We start from the raw sequence: 18018 nt of genomic DNA on the forward strand, positions 1-18018 counted from the left end.
ATTTCTGCAAGAGTTCATAGGATCAGTTTGGAATCCTCCACAAGGAAAAAGAAGCTACTATAATGAATTTAAGGATCAAGGCGTAACACAATTTTAACTTCTTTCATATTCACTTTGCCACAAATTGAAGACAGAAACACAGAGCCTGTGAGCAGCGAGGCCCAGGAACAGTTTCAGCCTCCCCACTGCCATTGCTCAGAGCCAGCAGGACTCCTCTCCATCCACCACCATCCACTTCTGGCACAAGCTTCCAGTCACGGATGAAAACATGCTGGTGCAGAGGCCAAACTGAGCAAGCAAGCTGAGTGATATGTTGACATGGCAGCCTGCATGAAGTCTGTAACTGAGCAAGAAGCCAAATTACTCTTCTCTCAGTAGCTTATGAAAATGTTCTGGAGCCCATAGATCATCTTGGAGGGTTATCTCAAGTACTGAGAAAATGATGGAAGGTTCCAATGGCTTGAGAATACAGAGAGAAAATTGAAAGTGATCTCCGAGATATCTGAAAATGATTTACTGTCTCTTTTGGAAAAAATTCTTCATCCCCAGTGTTTCACAAACCCAGAGCAAAGTCTTCTACTTGAAAATGAAAGGAGACTACTACTGTTACTTGGTCAGTTTACTGCTGGTGATGACAAGAAAGGATTATGGGTCAGTCACAGCAACCCTACCAAGAAGCCTTCCAAGTCAGAAACAGAAAATGCAACCAAAAACATCCTATCGTATTGGGTCTGGGCTGTAAGTTCTCTGTGTTCTATTGTGCGATTCTAAACTTCCTGGAAAAAGCCTGCTCTCTTGCAAAGAGACCTCTTTTCCCCTCCAGTTTTATTTAAATATAATTCACATATAACACTATATGTGTTAAGGTGTACAACATAAAGCTTTAAAAAATGTATATGTTGTAAAATGATTATCATAGTAAGTTGAGCTAACATCCATCACCTCACATAATTATAATTTTTTTTTCCTTGTGATAAGAACTTTAAGATTTACTGTCTTAGCAACTTTTAAATACACAGTACTGTTAACTATAGTCATCGTGTTGTACATTATACCCCAGAACTTATTTATCTTACAACTGGAAGTTTATACCATTTGACCGTCTTCACCCAATTATGCCCCCGCCCCCAGCGGGGGCATATTTAATATAAAATAAAACTTGTTTTATTTTATAACTGACTCTGTTTCTATGAGTTTATTTTAGGTTTCACATATAAGTGAGGTCATATGATATTTTTCTTTCTCAGTCTGACTTATTTCAGTTAGCATAATGCTCTCAAGGTCCATCCATGTTTTTGCAAATGGTAGAATATCCTTCTTTTTAATGGCTAAATAGTATTCCATTGTATGTGTATAGTACATTTTCTTTACATATTCATCTGTCAATAGACTTAAGATTGTTAAGTCAGCTTTTGATGAAGCCATTGCTGAACTTGATATGTTAAGTAAAGAATCACACAAAGACAGCATGCTAACAATGCAGTGACTGAGAGGCAGCTTGACATTGTGAACGTTGGATGCCCAAGTGGACAAGGCTGAAGCAGGAGAAGGAGGGGAAAATTAACCAGTCTCCCAACTTTTGTCTATCTCATTCTGAAATTTACACATTTGTTATCCATACTTTCCCACAAATAGATTTTTTTATGACAAATATATGTTAATTTTATTTGAATTTCTATTTTTTCCCATAAGATTTTTATGATTAATGATAGGGGAATAGAGTCAGTTAACATTTAGAAATTTACCTGCTTTTTCCCTTTTCTTTCTGTCTTTTTCTTTTTTTAAAATTTTACATTCAGACTTGCTTTGTTTTTTCATTTATTCAGCTCTTGTTTTAACAAGATATTTTATCTTGCTGAAATAAATTTTGTTGTTTCTTCATATAGGTTTTGAACTTTTGTTACCTTTTCCTAGCTATTTTATCATTTGGCTATTGCCAATTAGATTTTTTTAATTGAGATATAATTGACATATGACATTAGTTTCAAGGTGTAAAACATAGTGATTTGATATGTATATATATTGTAAGATAATTACCACAGTGTCTAGTTGACATTCATCACCACATATAATTTTTTTTTCCTGTGATGAATAAGTTTTAAGGTCTACTCTCTCAGTAACTTTGAAATATACAATACAGGCATATCTCAGAGAGATTGTGGGTTCAGTTCCAGACCACAGCAGTAAAGTGAACATTACAATAAAGTGGGCCACATAAATTTTTTGGTTTCCCAGGGCATATAAAAGTTATGTTTATATGATACTGTAGTCTATTAAGTGTGCAATAACATTAGGTCTAAAAAAATAATGTACATACCTTAATTAAAACATACTTTATTGCTGAAAATGCTAACCATTATCTGACAATGCAGGATTGCAACAAACCTGCATTTTTGTAAAAAATGTAATATCTGTGAAGTGCAATAAATTCAAGTGCAATAGAACAAGGTATGCTTATACCATATTATTAACTATAGTTGCCATGCTATATATTATATCCCATGACTTATTTATTTTATAACTGGAAGTTTGTACCTTTTGGTGCCCTTCATCCATTTCACCTGTCCCCCACCCCCTGTTTCCCCTTTGGAAACCACCAACCTGTTCTCTGTATTTATGCATTCATTTTTGTTGTTGTTTTTTGTTTTTTAGATTCTACATATAAGTGAGATTGTATGGTATATCTTTCTCTGACTTATTTCACTTAGCATAATGCCCTCAGGTTCCATCCAGGTTGTTGCAAATGGCAAGATTTCCTTCTTTTTTATAGCTAAATAATATTCCATTGTATATATACATACCATATTTTCTTTGTCCATTCATCCATTGATGGACACTTAGTTTGTTTCCATGTCTTGACTATTGTAAATAATGCTGCAGTGAACGTGGGGGAGCAGATAACTTTTCAAGTTAGTGTTTTGTTTCCTTTGGATAAATATCCAGAAGTGGAATTTCTAGATCATATGGTAGTTCTATTTCTAATTTTTTGAGGGAACGCCATACTGTTTTCCCTAATAGCTGCACCAATTTACATTCCCACTAACAGAGCACAGGGATTCCCTTTTCTTTATATCCTCATGAACACTTGTTATTTCTTACCTTTTTGATAATAACCATTTTTTTGTGTGTATGTGTATGTTGGCTGCTTTATTTAAGGGCCGGTGACTGACAGCTATCCCCAACCCAGCCCCTCCCTCCTCTACAAAAGTGGCCAAACCTGAAAACAGGCCGCTCTGCCAGGGGGCCTGTGGGGCTGTGGCTTGAATCCCAGGCCACAGGCCTTGGAAGGCAGGGAAGGAGGATGGGCAGTCAGTCCAGTTCAAATGGACAAATGCTGGTTAGGTGGGGGAAGATGCTAGAGAGTCCTGAGGCAGCCTCTGCTGGGCTTGCCCTCACCTAGGATGTCAGGACACTGGTCCCTGGAGGAGCCAAGACCCCAAAGCCAGGGGGCCAGGTGCCAGAGGAGGGAGCAAGTCAAAGGCTTTTGGAGCCAAGGGAGGCAGTTCAGGACCCTGGAGCCCAGCAACCCTTCAACACTACCCCATGCTCACGAGGACACTGCCAGAGTCACACCTGCAGCCACACCCACACTCACACCCACACCCACATCCATGCCAATTCCACATACACACAGGGCTGCAAAGGCCCTGGACCCACACCCTGGACCCTGGAATGTCTCTGGATTGGTACCCAGCAGGTGAGGCTGCCAAGGGGGTGGGTCCTCTGTGTTGCTAGTGATTGGCTGCCTCGCAGGCCTCTATCCAATCGCTGTACACGTCCACTGGTGTGTACAGATAAGTGATGGGCGTCTGGAATTATTCTAGGCACATGGTACAAGAGATGACTCCAGTGTTGTGGGCCTGGTCCATTTTCATGTCACAAGACTTCTCGTGGTTGCAGAAGGGGCAGGTGAACTGGGCATCTAGGGAGACTGTCATCTTCTTCTTGGGGGGTGGCTTCTGTTTTGACTTTCTGCGCACCACGTCTGCAGGAGGGCTAACCTGCACTTGCCGACCCTCGTTGCAACAGCCTTGTTCACCCGGGAGACAGTGACTTCCAGCTGCCGGCAGAAGCGGATAACAACCATTTTGACAGGTGTGAGGTGATACCTCATTTTGGTTTTAATTTGCATTTCCCTAATGATTAGTGATGTCGATCACAATTTCATGTATCTGTTGGCCATCTGTATGTCTTCTTTCGAAAAATGTCTATTCAGATTCCCTGCCCATTTCTTAATCAGATTATTTGTCTTTTTTGCTATTGAGTTGTATGAATTCTTTATATATTTTGGATATTAACCCTTTATTGGATATGTGATTTGCAAATATTTTTTTCCATTCCATTGTTTGCCTTTTCATTTTGTTGGTGTTTTCCTTTGCTATGCAGATGCCTTTTAGTTTGATGTAGTACCACTTGTTTATTCCTGCTTTTGGTATCAAATCAAAAAAATTGTCACCAAGACCTCTGTCAAGGAGCTTAAAGCCTGTTTTCTTATAGGAGTTTTATGATTCCAGATCTTATATTCAATTCTTTAATCCATTTTGAGTTGATTCTTATGTATGGCCTAAAATAGTGGTTCAGTTTCATTCTTTTGCATGTGGCTGTCCAGTTTTCCAAACACCATTTATTGAAGAGACTGTCCTTTCCGTATTACCTATTTTTGGTTCCCTTGCCATAAATTAATTGACTGTATATGTGTTGGTTTATTTCTGGGCTTTCTACTCTGTTCCATGGATTTATGTGTCTGTTTTTATGCCAGTACCATACTGTTTTGAGTAATATAGCTTTGTCATGTAGTTTGAAATTGCAGCACATAATGCCTTTAGCTTTGTTCTTTCTCAAGGTTGCTTTGGCTATTTGGGGTCTTTTGTGGTTCCATAAAAATTTTCAGATTGTTTCTTCTATTTTTGTGAAAAATGCCATTGGAATTTTCATAAAGATTGCATTGAATCTGTAAATTGCTTTGTGTAGTATGGGCATTTTAACAATATTAATTCCTATAGTCCATGAGCATTGAATAGCTTTCCATTTTTTTGTGTTGTCCTCAATTTCTTTCATCAATGCCTTATAGTTTTTCAAGTATAAGTCTTTTACCTCCTTGGTTAAATTTACTTCTAGGGATTTTATTCTTTTTGATGCAATTGTAAATGGGATTGTTTTCTTAATTTCTCTTTCTGATAACTTGTTATTAGTGTAGAGAAATGCAACTGATCTTGTATATTGATTTTGCATCCTGCAACTTTACTGAATTTATTTATTAGTTCTCAAGAGTTTTTTGGTGGAGTCTTTTGGGTTTTCTATATATAGTATCATGTCATCTGCAAATAGTTACAGTTTTTTTTTTTTTAAAGAAGATGTTGGGAGTAGGAGTTTATTAATTAATTTATTTTTGCTGTGTTGGGTTTTCGTTTCTGTGTGAGGGCTTTCTCTAGTTGTGGCAAGCGGGGGTCACTCTTCATCGCGGTGCATGGGCCTCTCACTATCGCAGCCTCTCTTGTTGTGGAGCACAGGCGCCAGACGCGCAGGCTCAGTAGTTGTGGCTCATGGGCCTGGTTGCTCCGCGGCATGTGGGATCCTCCCAGACCAGGGCTCGAACCCATGTCCCCTGCATTAGCAGGCAGATTCTCAACCACTGCGCCACCAGGGAAGCCCCAAATAGTTACAGTTTTACTTCTTCCTTTCTAATTTGGATGTCTTATACTTCTTTTTCTTGTTTGAATGTTGTGTCTAGGGCTTCCAATACTGTGTTGAATAAGAATAGTGAGAGTGGGCATCTTTGTCTTGTTCCTAATCTTAGAGGAAAAGCTTTGATGTTAGCTGTGGGCTTGTCATATATGGCTTTTATTATGTTGAAGTATGTTCCTTCTATAACCACTTTGTTGAGAGTTATTTTCATCTTGAGGTGATCAATATGGAGATGTGAAATTTTTATACATAGTACTTTTGCTATGTTGTGGCTTTGCAAGGACTTGTGTTAAAACTGCTTCTATGTCTAAGGAAAGAAAACTGCCTGCCTATTGGTTTGTCCTGGTGCAGGATAGGAGATAAAATCGGTTCCTATCAAAGATTTGGTTGTTGTGGGTATTTTAAGATTTGGAGAAATTATAGGACTATAGTAAAAATAGATTCCCAATGGATATTATTACCAAACATGTTTGTTTTGCCTGATGCACAGCAAGCCAAAAGGCTGAGACACTGAGGTTTGTAGCAAAGAGAGAGTTAATTGGTAAGGCATCCAAGTGAGGAGATGGGAGAGCAAGCCTCAAATCTGCCTCCCCTAAGGTAAGGGGGTTGTTGTATTTGTGTATAAAGAATAAAGCAGGGTGGTCTGAGTCACGGGGAGTGTGGGGAGCTTGGGGAAATGTGATTGGAAAAAAGTGCAATAATCATTGTTCTGCACAGGCGTAACTCAGCTACAGGCCTCTGCACATTCAAAAGGTCACTGAGTGGACACTCCTTCACGTCCAGCTGGAGGGTCAGTGGGCCTATTCAGTCTTAACCAGCTCAGCTGGAACTTGACACAGCTGACTCTCAGCTCAGCTTGTGCTAGACATAGGTGACTGCACATTCCTGGAAAATAACTTGGGCAAACATCTTATTGTTTGGGCTATGTGCAGCTTTGAGGACATATAAGTCTTAAAATGACCTTAATTGGTAAGGGCAGATGAAATGGATTTAACCCAAGATATCATTACATTTTGAACCATGTGTATCTGTGGAGTACAAAATCTCGTCATGCATACCTTTGACTACAGCTGCAGAAGTGTTCCTTTAGACAAAGTTGTGATCCAATTTTGTCTGGAGAAGGGAAGAAATTATTCATATTCCATTGTTTGTAAAGTTACCTGTTGTTTTCTTTCATTAGTTTGGTAACACTCATTTTATTTGCATTTAAATATTTTAAGCAACCTAAGCACAAATGTACAAGTAAAGATGTGTTAAAATGAATTTCTTGATATCCATTATTTCATGGATATCAAGCAGAAAAGTAGAACAAAAGCCCCCAAAAAGCAAAAAATGATTTTTGCTTTTGTGATTTCTTTGAAACTTATCTAACATGCATGTTCTGTAAAAACAGTGAACAGTGGAATAACTTGATATGGTGGCTAGATTTATTTAATATTTTATGAAATCTTTATGAACAATCCAAGTATAATTGTTCAGAACATGTGTATTAAGTTGATGTAAGTGGAATGAAAGTTTTATGAATGAAAAAAAACTAGAAACATGAACTCTCAATTTTTCTTTTATTCCTCAGTTTAATATTAAGGAAGTACATTTTATGTTTTTTTGTGTCAACATTTATCTTAGAAGATGCTTTCATCGTTTTTCTCATGCTTTCACGTTGTTCTTTTGAAACATGACTGATTTTAATATATACTTTCCACCACTCCTTGCATTTGTTGTATTTATCGATTTACAATGCTTTATAAATTTTAGTTATTTGTTCTAACAAAAATAACTTTAGTATTGCTCATATAGGATCCAAAAATTGTCTTATTCGTTGGTGAGGAAATGAACATGTGAATATCCTAGAATATCTTTTTTGTTTGTTTGTTTTTTTGCGATACGCGGGCCTCTCACTGCCGTGGCCTCTCCCGTTGCGGAGCACAGGCTCCGGACGCGCAGGCTCAGCGGCCATGTCTCACGGGCCCAGCCGCTCTGCGGCATGTGGGATCTTCCCGGACCGGGGCACGAACCTGTGTCCCCTGCATCGGTAGGCGGACTCTCAATCCCTGCGTCACCAGGGAAGCCCTAGGCATAAGTTTTTTAATTGCACTTTGCTTAATTGTGCTTCACAGATACTGCATTTTTGACAAATTGAAAGTTTGTGTCAATTCTGCATTGTCAGACAATAGCATTTTTTAGCAATAAAGTATTTTAAAATTAAGGTATGTACACTGCTTTTTAGACAAATTACTATTGCACACTTACTAGACTACAGTATAGTGTAAACATAGGTTTTATATGCACTGGGAAACCAAAAAATTCATGTGACTTGCTTTATTCCAATATTAGCTTTATTGTGGTGGTCTGGAACTGAATTTGCAATGTCTCTGAAGTATGCCTGTATTTACTGACTGATTAACAACCTTAGCTTTTTATTTTATGAGATGTTGGGAGAAAATCTCCGAGTTGTATTTGAAGAATTTGATCTACTTTAAGAGAAAATTCATACCTTACAGTACATTTTAGTTGGTAGGTAAGATATAAATAAATATCAGAGGGTTTTAATAAATTAAAGGACAGCTTTTACTATAGATTAATATTTGACCTTATAGTAGAAATAATTTTATAATGAAATACATATATATCTGTGAGAGGCTGAATATACAAATGGAATATGGCCAGGCCATAACTAAAACATAGAACTCTGATCCACATCCTTACTAGCAACCAGGCAGGGAAGCCAAACCACAACCTCTGTAGCAATCAGCCCCCAAAGGCAAAACTTGATCAATAACTGCCAACTTCCCTAATTTTTGCCCTGCTTCTAACTTCAGACCAACCAGAGGAAATGAAACATGCTTCCCTAGCCAATCACATAGGGTGCCCTTCTTCTAAGTTAGCCTGTCTCCAGATTCCTCATGCTGACAGCTTCCATTCAGGGTATACCTGAAGCCTTTTCTTTTTTCCACTTTAAAGCTTTACACTTCCGTTACTGCCTTTAAATCCCTATGAAATGCAAGTGATGGTAATGGACTCTAGTTCTGAATAAAAAGCCTTTGCTTGTTCACATACAGGTGGTCTTCACTTATTTACACAACTGGAAATGTAAATGTATGGAATACTGAGAATTATAAAATCCAAACTATATCATCTAAGGTTTTAAAATAACAATTTCAGGGTATAAATTACTTCGAGTTAAATAATCTCATGATGGTAAAAATTTGCTGACTCTCAGCTAGAAATTGAGAAGCAGTCAATTCTAATTTACACGCTAGCTTTCCAACAATTTCTTGATTTTGAAATATGGATTTTCACATCCACACTTATAAAATTAACTGAGATCATCTGAAAGTTATTTTAATACATAATTTATAGTGGTCCTTTGATTCATTAACCCAGAATAATACCTGGTGATTTAAAGTTTTATCCAGAAAAGAATTTTGACTTTCAGTTAGTTGGTAAGGAATATCCAATATTTAGATAAGAAATTCAATTTTCTTTTCATAGAAGCCAAGATGATTAGAGTCAGAGAGCCAGAGGCACTATGCTGTTTCATTTCAACGTATACCTAAACCAATTCTGTTTTTAAGTATATATTTTACTTCAAGAAATTTCATCTGCCTTGAGATCCATAAACTCACACTACTGCATTCATATTTATTGCTTTTAAAGTAATTATTGTGCTAACTAATACATTAAATTTGTTCTGTTAAATATAAGAAGACTTAACTTTATAAAAATCTCCCTGGAGTTTTCTCCTGGACTATTATTTAGTTATGTTCAAACACAAATTATAATAGCCAATAACATAAGAATGTTTCTGGAGGGCTTTTAAAGAAGAAAGAAAAATGAAAAAACACCTGGTAATGTGTATTTCAGTCAGGAAATCCAAGGATTCACTAGTGGTTTTCAACCTTTCCTAGCCTTTGTAATAGTGATAAATACAAACACATATAGTGTTTATTATGTGCCAATTATTGTTCTAAGCACATTATAAGTATGAACTCACTAATCCTTATACCAATTCTAGGAGGTTAGTGTAATAGTTCCTTAACACTTCCTTTAGATTTATAATTTTTGTGACCTAAATCAATGGCACTTATATTTTAGATATGAATGTAATTTAAAATTAAAAAGAATGGGAAAGAGTCACAGAGTGTTTTCACCAAGTAAAGTTATAAGAACTACCCACCACCATCAACACAACTACTATCTACTGTCATCACTTTTTCATTGAAAACAAATATTTAACATCAAAACAGTGAGCCTAGGGTGCTTCCCTGGTGGTGCAGCCTGCGCTTCGCTTCCGGAGCCTGTGGTCTGCAACGGGAGAGGCCACAACAGTGAGAGGCCCGCGTACCGCAAAAAACACAAAACAAAACAAAAAACACAGTGAGCCTAAACTCAGAGTAAAGAGCACTCTTACTGAAAAAAAAAATGCTTTATAGAAAGCTCATTTTATTCCTCATTTTTGTCAGATGTTTACATGGATCAATAAAAGCTTTATTGACAACCAAAGACAATCTGTGGTTTTACTTGAAAAATATATTAGAAATTTTAAAGGGTCTGACTAGTTGAAGCCAAAAACAGTCAATCCTTTGTGAATGATACTAAAAACATTCAAATTTCCCAAGTTTTGTGTGAATAAATTATAAATTAATTGGCTGGTTGAATTCTTTTTACTTTATTTATTTATTTTTTTTGGTCTAATGACTGAGCAGTGTGAACAGTAATAGAAAAAAATAAAGCCGCACAAAGAAATGAATGCTCATCCATGCTCATTTGTCTGTAAAATTGTGAAATAAATGTGTTTTGCATATTGAGCAGTCAGTTTATTTTCCTCATGCCTGCCATTAAGTTATATGGTTTCTTGATCTGTGAGTTAGCACTTGGTTTTCCAGGGTCCTCTACTTTGACTTTAATGTCACTACATCCTTGGGAATAGTAAGCATCACATTTGAAGCTCCAGGGATTTGGTGCCTGTCTGTAGAGCATACAAAGCATAACTCAATGGTTTTTTTTTTTTCAAGGGTTTAGCTTTCAAGCTGTGTTAATTTGTTATTTGGTTGCCACACTGATTTTTTTTCTTTTATTAATTATATCTTCGGCTCTTTGGTTGGTCTATAATAAGGATATATTGATTATTCTTGTGGATGAGTAATTGAAGTATAATAGTTCCAAATTCTATATCCAGAACTCAGGAAATAGCTAATAACTTGAATCAGTGTCAAACTGTACATTATTGGTTGAAGAGAGTTGGATGATAATTCAGCTCTGCAAAGGGATAAATGATCACTTGAGAATAACATTAGTACTGGATTAATGTCTTATTGATTTCTGAGAAAGAATGGCAATGTGGTCATGTTTTCTGCTTTTAAAGAGGATATTTCTTTTGGAGAGGTTATTTTTATCACATTAACACCTTAATCAAAATAATCAGAAAGTGACATGATTATGTGGCTATCAACTAGCAAACTGTTACTCAAAAATAACTGAAACAATATTGTGAGTGTGACTATGGAAATACCAATTAGGACAAGTGGATTTGGTTGGTGATTCATATATAGAGTTCATAGAGGAAAACATCCTAGTAAAAATAGTTTTATACCACATAGCAATATGTTTGATCTCAGATATTTCATTTTATTTGAAAAATTAGTTTAAAATAATTTGTAATAAAACATACTGTAATGGGCTGAATTGTGTCCCCCCCAACAAAAAAAAGATATGTCCTAACCCTAATGCCCAGTACCTGTGACTGTGAATTAATTTGGAGAAAGGATCTTCACAGATACAATTAAGTTAAGGGTCCCAAGATGAGAGCATCCTGAATAACCCAGGTGGACCCTAAGTCCAATGAAACATGTCTTTCTTAGAGACACAGGGGATAAAGCCATGTGAAAATGGAGGCAGAGATTGGAATGATGTGTCCACAAACCAAGAAATGCCAAGGAATCCTGCAGCAACCAGAAGCTAGGAGAAAATCATGGACAGATTCTCCCCCAGAACTTCAAGAGTCAGCCAATCCTACCAGCACTGATTTTGGGCTTCTGGCCTCTAGAACTGTGAGAGGATATTTTTTGTTTTTTTAAGCCATCAAAATTGCTGTAATTGGTTGCAGCAGCTCTAATAAACCAATACATACACTTATGCAGAGACTAAAATGTCAGAAAATTGAAAAACTAAAATAGGAAAGTAGTTATATCATATTGATTCAACAAGAGCTAAGTAGAGAATTAACTCTGAGTCATCCCAACTTTTATCTCATATCTATATTAACAAGCTTAAATAAAATTAATCGAATTTGCAACAACTCATGATTTCATGTTACATTCCAAAATCATTAAAGATAGAGGAGTAATACAAATGAATACAGTGAAGTCCAAATTTATAAGCAGAAACTGATTAAAAATGAAAATTAATTTGGAATCCAACCATTTAAAATATCTAGGGAAAATACTTCCTGAAACAAATATTTAGGGGGAAAGTCATTTGGGAAACCTTTAAATGCTTAAGCAGAACATGAAAAATATTAACCAAATGTGATATTAATTGCTGTGAGGTTAAATAGCTAACAGCAGAACAGCAATCTTTATGCACAAAGTCTTTCTAGTTTTCAGTCAATTATTGTTTGTATAATTAGTAAGCAATTTCATCATCTATGTTATAGTTATTTAAAATCAGTCAAAAATAATTCCATTATAGTTTGGGGAGATGTTCTTATGCCTTAAGTTAGGCTGACTCATAAAAAAATGCTCCAAAATTTATCTATTTAGACTTAACCAAATACGTTTTTAAAAGAACAACTAACTGACATAATTTAGATCATAATCCTCTTAAAAATATTTTAGAAAAGGGTTACGTTGTATTTAAAAAAACTCTATCCAAATTATATAGAATCTGGATGGTTACTGTCATTGCCAGGTATTATCAAAATAATTGTATTCATATAAATGCCCAAATTTTAAATCCTTCATAAGCTTCACAAAACATAGAGTTCTCACTAAACAAACAAAATATGGCATCAAGCCAAGGGAATGAAGAGAATTGAAATCTCACTTTGGATAAATGTGTAGTTAATTACTGTTGACTGATTAATTCAACCCTTTTATTTCTATTCTAAGCTTTTCTTATTTGATATTAGAATATATAACAAATGGAGTTTCAAGAATATATTTTGAAAGACACTGTGTCAAAGTAAAGGTTATCTCCCTATGAGATTTTTAATTAATTAAAGTTCAATAGAAGTTTAATATGAAAAAAAGTTACTGTAATATGTTTGGTAATGCTACAATTTGTTCTGATGTGCTACTGAGTAAAATAAGTTTGTAAGGCGATATGAAAATATGTTTTAATAACTGAAGTTTTCTTCATCACCTTGTATTAAGCATATTCTGTAAAAGTTTTTAAGTTTTATAAATTTTTATTGCAGATGAAAGTAGGTATTTAGAAAGGGTATTGGAGAGATATATTTTAATGGTTTATCAGTTTTAGATTTGATTCGTTGTCCTACAACCTACAATACTGAATAAGCTAATCAATGTAATCACATACTAAATGAAGCAGATTAGGTACTCAATAAATGCTATTTATTATTTATTTTTAAAAATTTATTTTATTGAAGTATAGTTGATTTACAACGTATTAGTTTCTGCTATACAGCAAAGTGATTCAGTTTTATGTATGTGTATATATATATATATATATATATATTCTCTTCTACATTCGTTTTCATTACAGTTTATTACAGGATATTGAATATAGTTCCCCATGCTATACAGTAGGACCTTGTTGTTTATCCATTCTATATATAATAGCTTGCATCTGCTAATCCCAAAATCCCAATCCATCCCTTCCCCACTCCCCCTCCCCTTTGGCAACTGCAAGTCTGTCTTCTATGTTTGTGTATCTGTTTCTGTTTCATAGATAAGTTCACTTATGTCATATTTTAGATTTCACATATAAGTGATATCATATGGTATTTGTCTTTCTCTTTTTGATTTACTTCACTTAGTGTGATAATCTCTAGGTCCATCCATGTTGCTGCAAATGACATTATTTCATTCTTTTTCAATGGCTTAGTAGTATTCCATTGTATATATGTAGCACATCTTCTTTACCCGTTAATCTGTCAATGGACATTTAGGTTTTTTCCATGTCTTGGCTATTGAGAATAGTGCTGCCATGAGCATAAGAGTGCATGTATCTTTTTGAATTATAGTTTTGTATGATTATATGCCCAGGAGTTGGATTGCAGGATCATATGGAACTCCATTTTTAATTTTTGTGAAGAACCTCCATACTGTTCTCCATAGTGGCTGACCAATTTACATTCCCACCAACAGTGTAGGAAGGTTCCCTTTTCTCCACACCCTCTGCAGAGTTTATTATTTATAGACCTTTTAATGATGGTCATTCTGACTGGTGTGAAGTGATACCTTATTGAAGTAGTTTTGATTTGAATAAATGCTATTTCATTTTTTCTTTATTCATCTTTCCTAGATGTTCTAAGTTTTTTGGAGTTGTACCCATTCTCTCCTTTTAATGTCTGAAAAAAATTGAAGATATTAGTGGATTTTAATAAACCTATTGATTATTAAAAATATATATCATATCTTTTTAACTTTATTTATTAAGTAGAAAATTGGCATGGATTAGAGTTCATGTGTTCCCTTAGGTAGTAGGATAAATAGCTGGGTATTTCTGATATTTTCCTGACTGATGTCAACATCAGGGTGGAGACATTTATAAAAATCTTTGCCTTAACATTCCTGACCTCTTGAACTCCATTAACCTTCACCTTCATGCAGTTTCAACAACTCAGTCCCATGAACACACACTGAATTTTGTTATCTTTTAGAATTGCTATTTTTCAAAATTTTTAGAAACATAGTGTTTTTTTGCCTACCACTTTCACTACTGTTGCCCCACTTAATGGAATCTTTGACCTCATGGAGACTCCTAAGTCCTTAATCACCTGACTACTTATTTATAATTATTTTTACTAATTTTGGGCCTTTCCTGCCTTCACTTTCTTCTCATATTAAAGCATATCATATGCTCAGTATGAGCCAACGCTGTTTTTATTACCATCAGTAGAAAAACAGTTAAGTCTTTTTAAGGCAAAAACATTAATAACTACAGGAAAGGCAAGGTTTAGCTGGTGCTCATGGAGCACTGGAAATGGATGGTTTATTCAATAAATGGTTCTAAAACAATTGGCTAACCAGGTGGGAAAACAAACTAAAATATTAATTTAAGTTATATTTTATTTTTTACATGGAAAAACAAATTTATAACTCTAAAAGGAATTACAGAAACATTTTAAAAAATAAAATCAGGGTAGAGAAGAATTTCTTAAAGGACAAAAAGGGAAATATTTCACAACCTTAAATTTTTTTATTTATATATATCTGTACCACAAGAAATATTATAAACTCAGTTCAAAGCAAGCTGTAGATTAAACATTTGTAATGCATACAAGTGATAAAAAGTTGATAACTAGAGTATGAAAGTAATTTCTACAAATCAATAAGAGAAAACAAAAAGAATGGAAAATGGGCTAAAGAACATTGTATCAGTCAGGGTTCAATAGGAGTCATATGGTACATTCAAAAGGGGCTTTGACGAGAGTTCAATACAAAGACTGTTTACAAAGGTAAGGGCATGATTTTGTAAACCAACTAGGAATAGACTAATTCTGTAGGGCCAGCAGAAGAAGAAAGAAAAATGAAGGGGGAAAGAGAGAAGTTATCAGAACACAAAAAGAATAAGAGGGTCACCTGACAGGAGCTGTAGCCCTTGGCAAAGGAACACAACCAACCCACGGCAGTCTGCAGGGGAAATGCCAATGGGGCAAATATCCAATATCACTCCCTTCCTAATCTCTGAGATTTTTGCTAATGGCTCCGATGGGCAAAGCCACCTGGAAGCCAGAGGGCATGGAAACCAGCACCTAACTTGCACAATTAAATCTCCAATTAAGGATGTCAAATCTAAGTTTCCAACAGCCTAAATTTTTGCCCAGATGGGTGATAAGAGGGATTCTGTTACAAATAGGTTTTAAATCAAAGGGACTGATTTGGGTGTATGTCGTTAATAGGGTGTCAGGTTGTTTGCCAATTAAAATATCCATGGCTGAGGATATTAGAGTTCCAGAATTTGCCTATAGGCAGGCCCTCCAATTGGACCAGTTACTATGGGCGCTTTGCTCCAGTACTTAGTTTGTTTGGTGATGGGCAAGCCAGCAAGATCTCTGAGTGTTAGAGATTATATTAACCAAACTGAATGAAATGGAGAGAGAGAGAGAAGAGAGAGAATTTACCATAAGCTAGTTAGGTTGAGAAATGAAAGGCTATAGAGTGGTGAAAAAGAAAGACATTTTTTCTCATTGACATAGGACACATTTAAGATGTAATAGAGAATGTGTATCCCATAGGTAAGCCTTATGAATTTGGTTCATGACACAGATATTGGCTATTCTGAAAAGCCTTACATTATACTCTATGTTTATAAGCCACATCCAGTCTTGCTGCAAATAATGGTGTCAAGCAACAGATAAATTAGTGAAACTCTTGGATGCACTGCTGATACCGTGTTGCCATAGTATCACCATGATATGTGATCTAAGTTATTTTTTCCTACTCATCTACCATGGGATCTATCATATGCATTACACACAGTGTTTTGATGTCTGAGAATGTTTCTGAACTTATGGGACTTTGAATGACCTGAACCACTATCAACCCCTGTGATGAAGACTGAGTCTTGTGTGGAAGCACCCAGTTTCAGTAGGGAACAATAATAAAGTAGTACCTCATTGGCCAGGTAGTAGTAACTGCCATTGTTTAAAGAAAGCTGCATTATAGTGGAGGTAATCCTACGGCTTCTTAGTTACCTGATTGATATGCATGCCTGTGAACAGTGCACTTAAAACGCTTGGAAGACACTTTAGCATCTTAGTGCAAAATCGTTCCATAAAATATTTTTTAAATTAAATCTTAACATGATACTCTATCGAGATTATTCCTGTGGCTGATTAATTATATAATCTGGGGGACAGAGGAGCACTTTCTTTGAATAGTGGTAAGCATGTAAAAATATTAGCTGTGCCTTAGACTTTTCTTTAATTGCTTAGAGTACTATCAGTTTGTGTGACACAGAGGGAAACAAAGCTAGAGATTTGCTTTAAAACAAACAACAAAAACAAATCTTATTCCTCCATGTAAAAAGCATAATATGAGCCAGAATTAGCATAAAACTTGCCAACTGCCCTAAGAAGAGAACTTCTCCAGACTATAGTAAAATCAGATTAGAGTAAGTCATTCCATCTGCAGGACTTGCTAAAGATATCAGTGGAGATTTCATCTGTTTTGAGAGAGAAAGGGTAGGCTTCTTTCACAGCGTTTCTTATGAGAACCTTATGAGTGTTCTTCAGCCTCTGTTTAAAGTTGGAGGTACAATAAAAGAAGAAAAATGAATAATTATGCTACTTAGTGATATGCTAGTTAGTGTTGACACTAGTTAGTGACGATACTAGGGGGTAATGTTATCTATTAGTAACCCCAATCTCCTCCATGCTATTACAGATATAGAGTATTTCAATTATTGGACTTGTTACAGAATCTTAAGATTGGAAAGGGCCTTAAATTATCATCTAATCACACCAACAAGTTGGTGTTTGAATAATTTCTATAAAATTCCTGATGGACACAACCCAACCTTTGCTAGAATACCTACTATGAAAGGGCGTTTATCTATTACCTTCCAAAATTGCCCACTCTCATCTATGAATAGGTTTGATTTTAGATGCTCTCTCTTGTGCATATGTCTCCTTATGACTTCTATTTAGTGTTCTTGGTTTGATCTGTATGAACCATAATAAAAAATGTCAACTCTATCTTCCACAGGAAAGCCTGTCTATATTTAAGGTATCATGATTTTTGAGATTTCTTTTCATCTTGGGCTGAATCTTCTGTACAACATAAGAAGTGAAGCTTATGGGTAGGGCGTGCCTTTAAAAGGTTGTTTATCAGGTAGTATTTGTCTTTAATAACACCTTTCTAGAGCATTTACACTGGTACATCTTCTTCATCCCAATAAGCGCCATGTTCCACTTGAGGTACAGCCTTATTGCCACTTCTCATCAACATCTCCATCCATCCCAGCATTCACTGAGCAGTGAGATGTTAACATCCTTTTGATACTAGTTCTCCTATCATCAATTATTATTATTTATTTTATAGCTGTGCTCGTGTTTCTATTTTATATTGAAAGGTCTTAAGAGTGGGGAAAAGCTGTATTTTTATCTGTATCATCCTCAATAATCATCTTCATCTTTGCAATAGC

General features: G+C 35.6%; 2 pseudogenes; one reads left to right on the forward strand and one right to left on the reverse strand.

Moving 5' to 3' along the window:
- The first annotated feature begins 256 nt into the window (after positions 1-256).
- Positions 257-1564, forward strand: LOC132419571 (14-3-3 protein zeta/delta-like; annotated as a pseudogene).
- Positions 1565-3731: 2167 nt separating this feature from the next.
- LOC132417883 (transcription elongation factor 1 homolog) lies at positions 3732-17779 on the reverse strand (annotated as a pseudogene).
- Positions 17780-18018: the final 239 nt, after the last annotated feature.

The sequence above is a fragment of the Delphinus delphis genome, chromosome 2 (genome assembly GCF_949987515.2).
Source record: "Delphinus delphis chromosome 2, mDelDel1.2, whole genome shotgun sequence".
NCBI classification, from domain to species: Eukaryota; Metazoa; Chordata; class Mammalia; order Artiodactyla; family Delphinidae; genus Delphinus; species Delphinus delphis.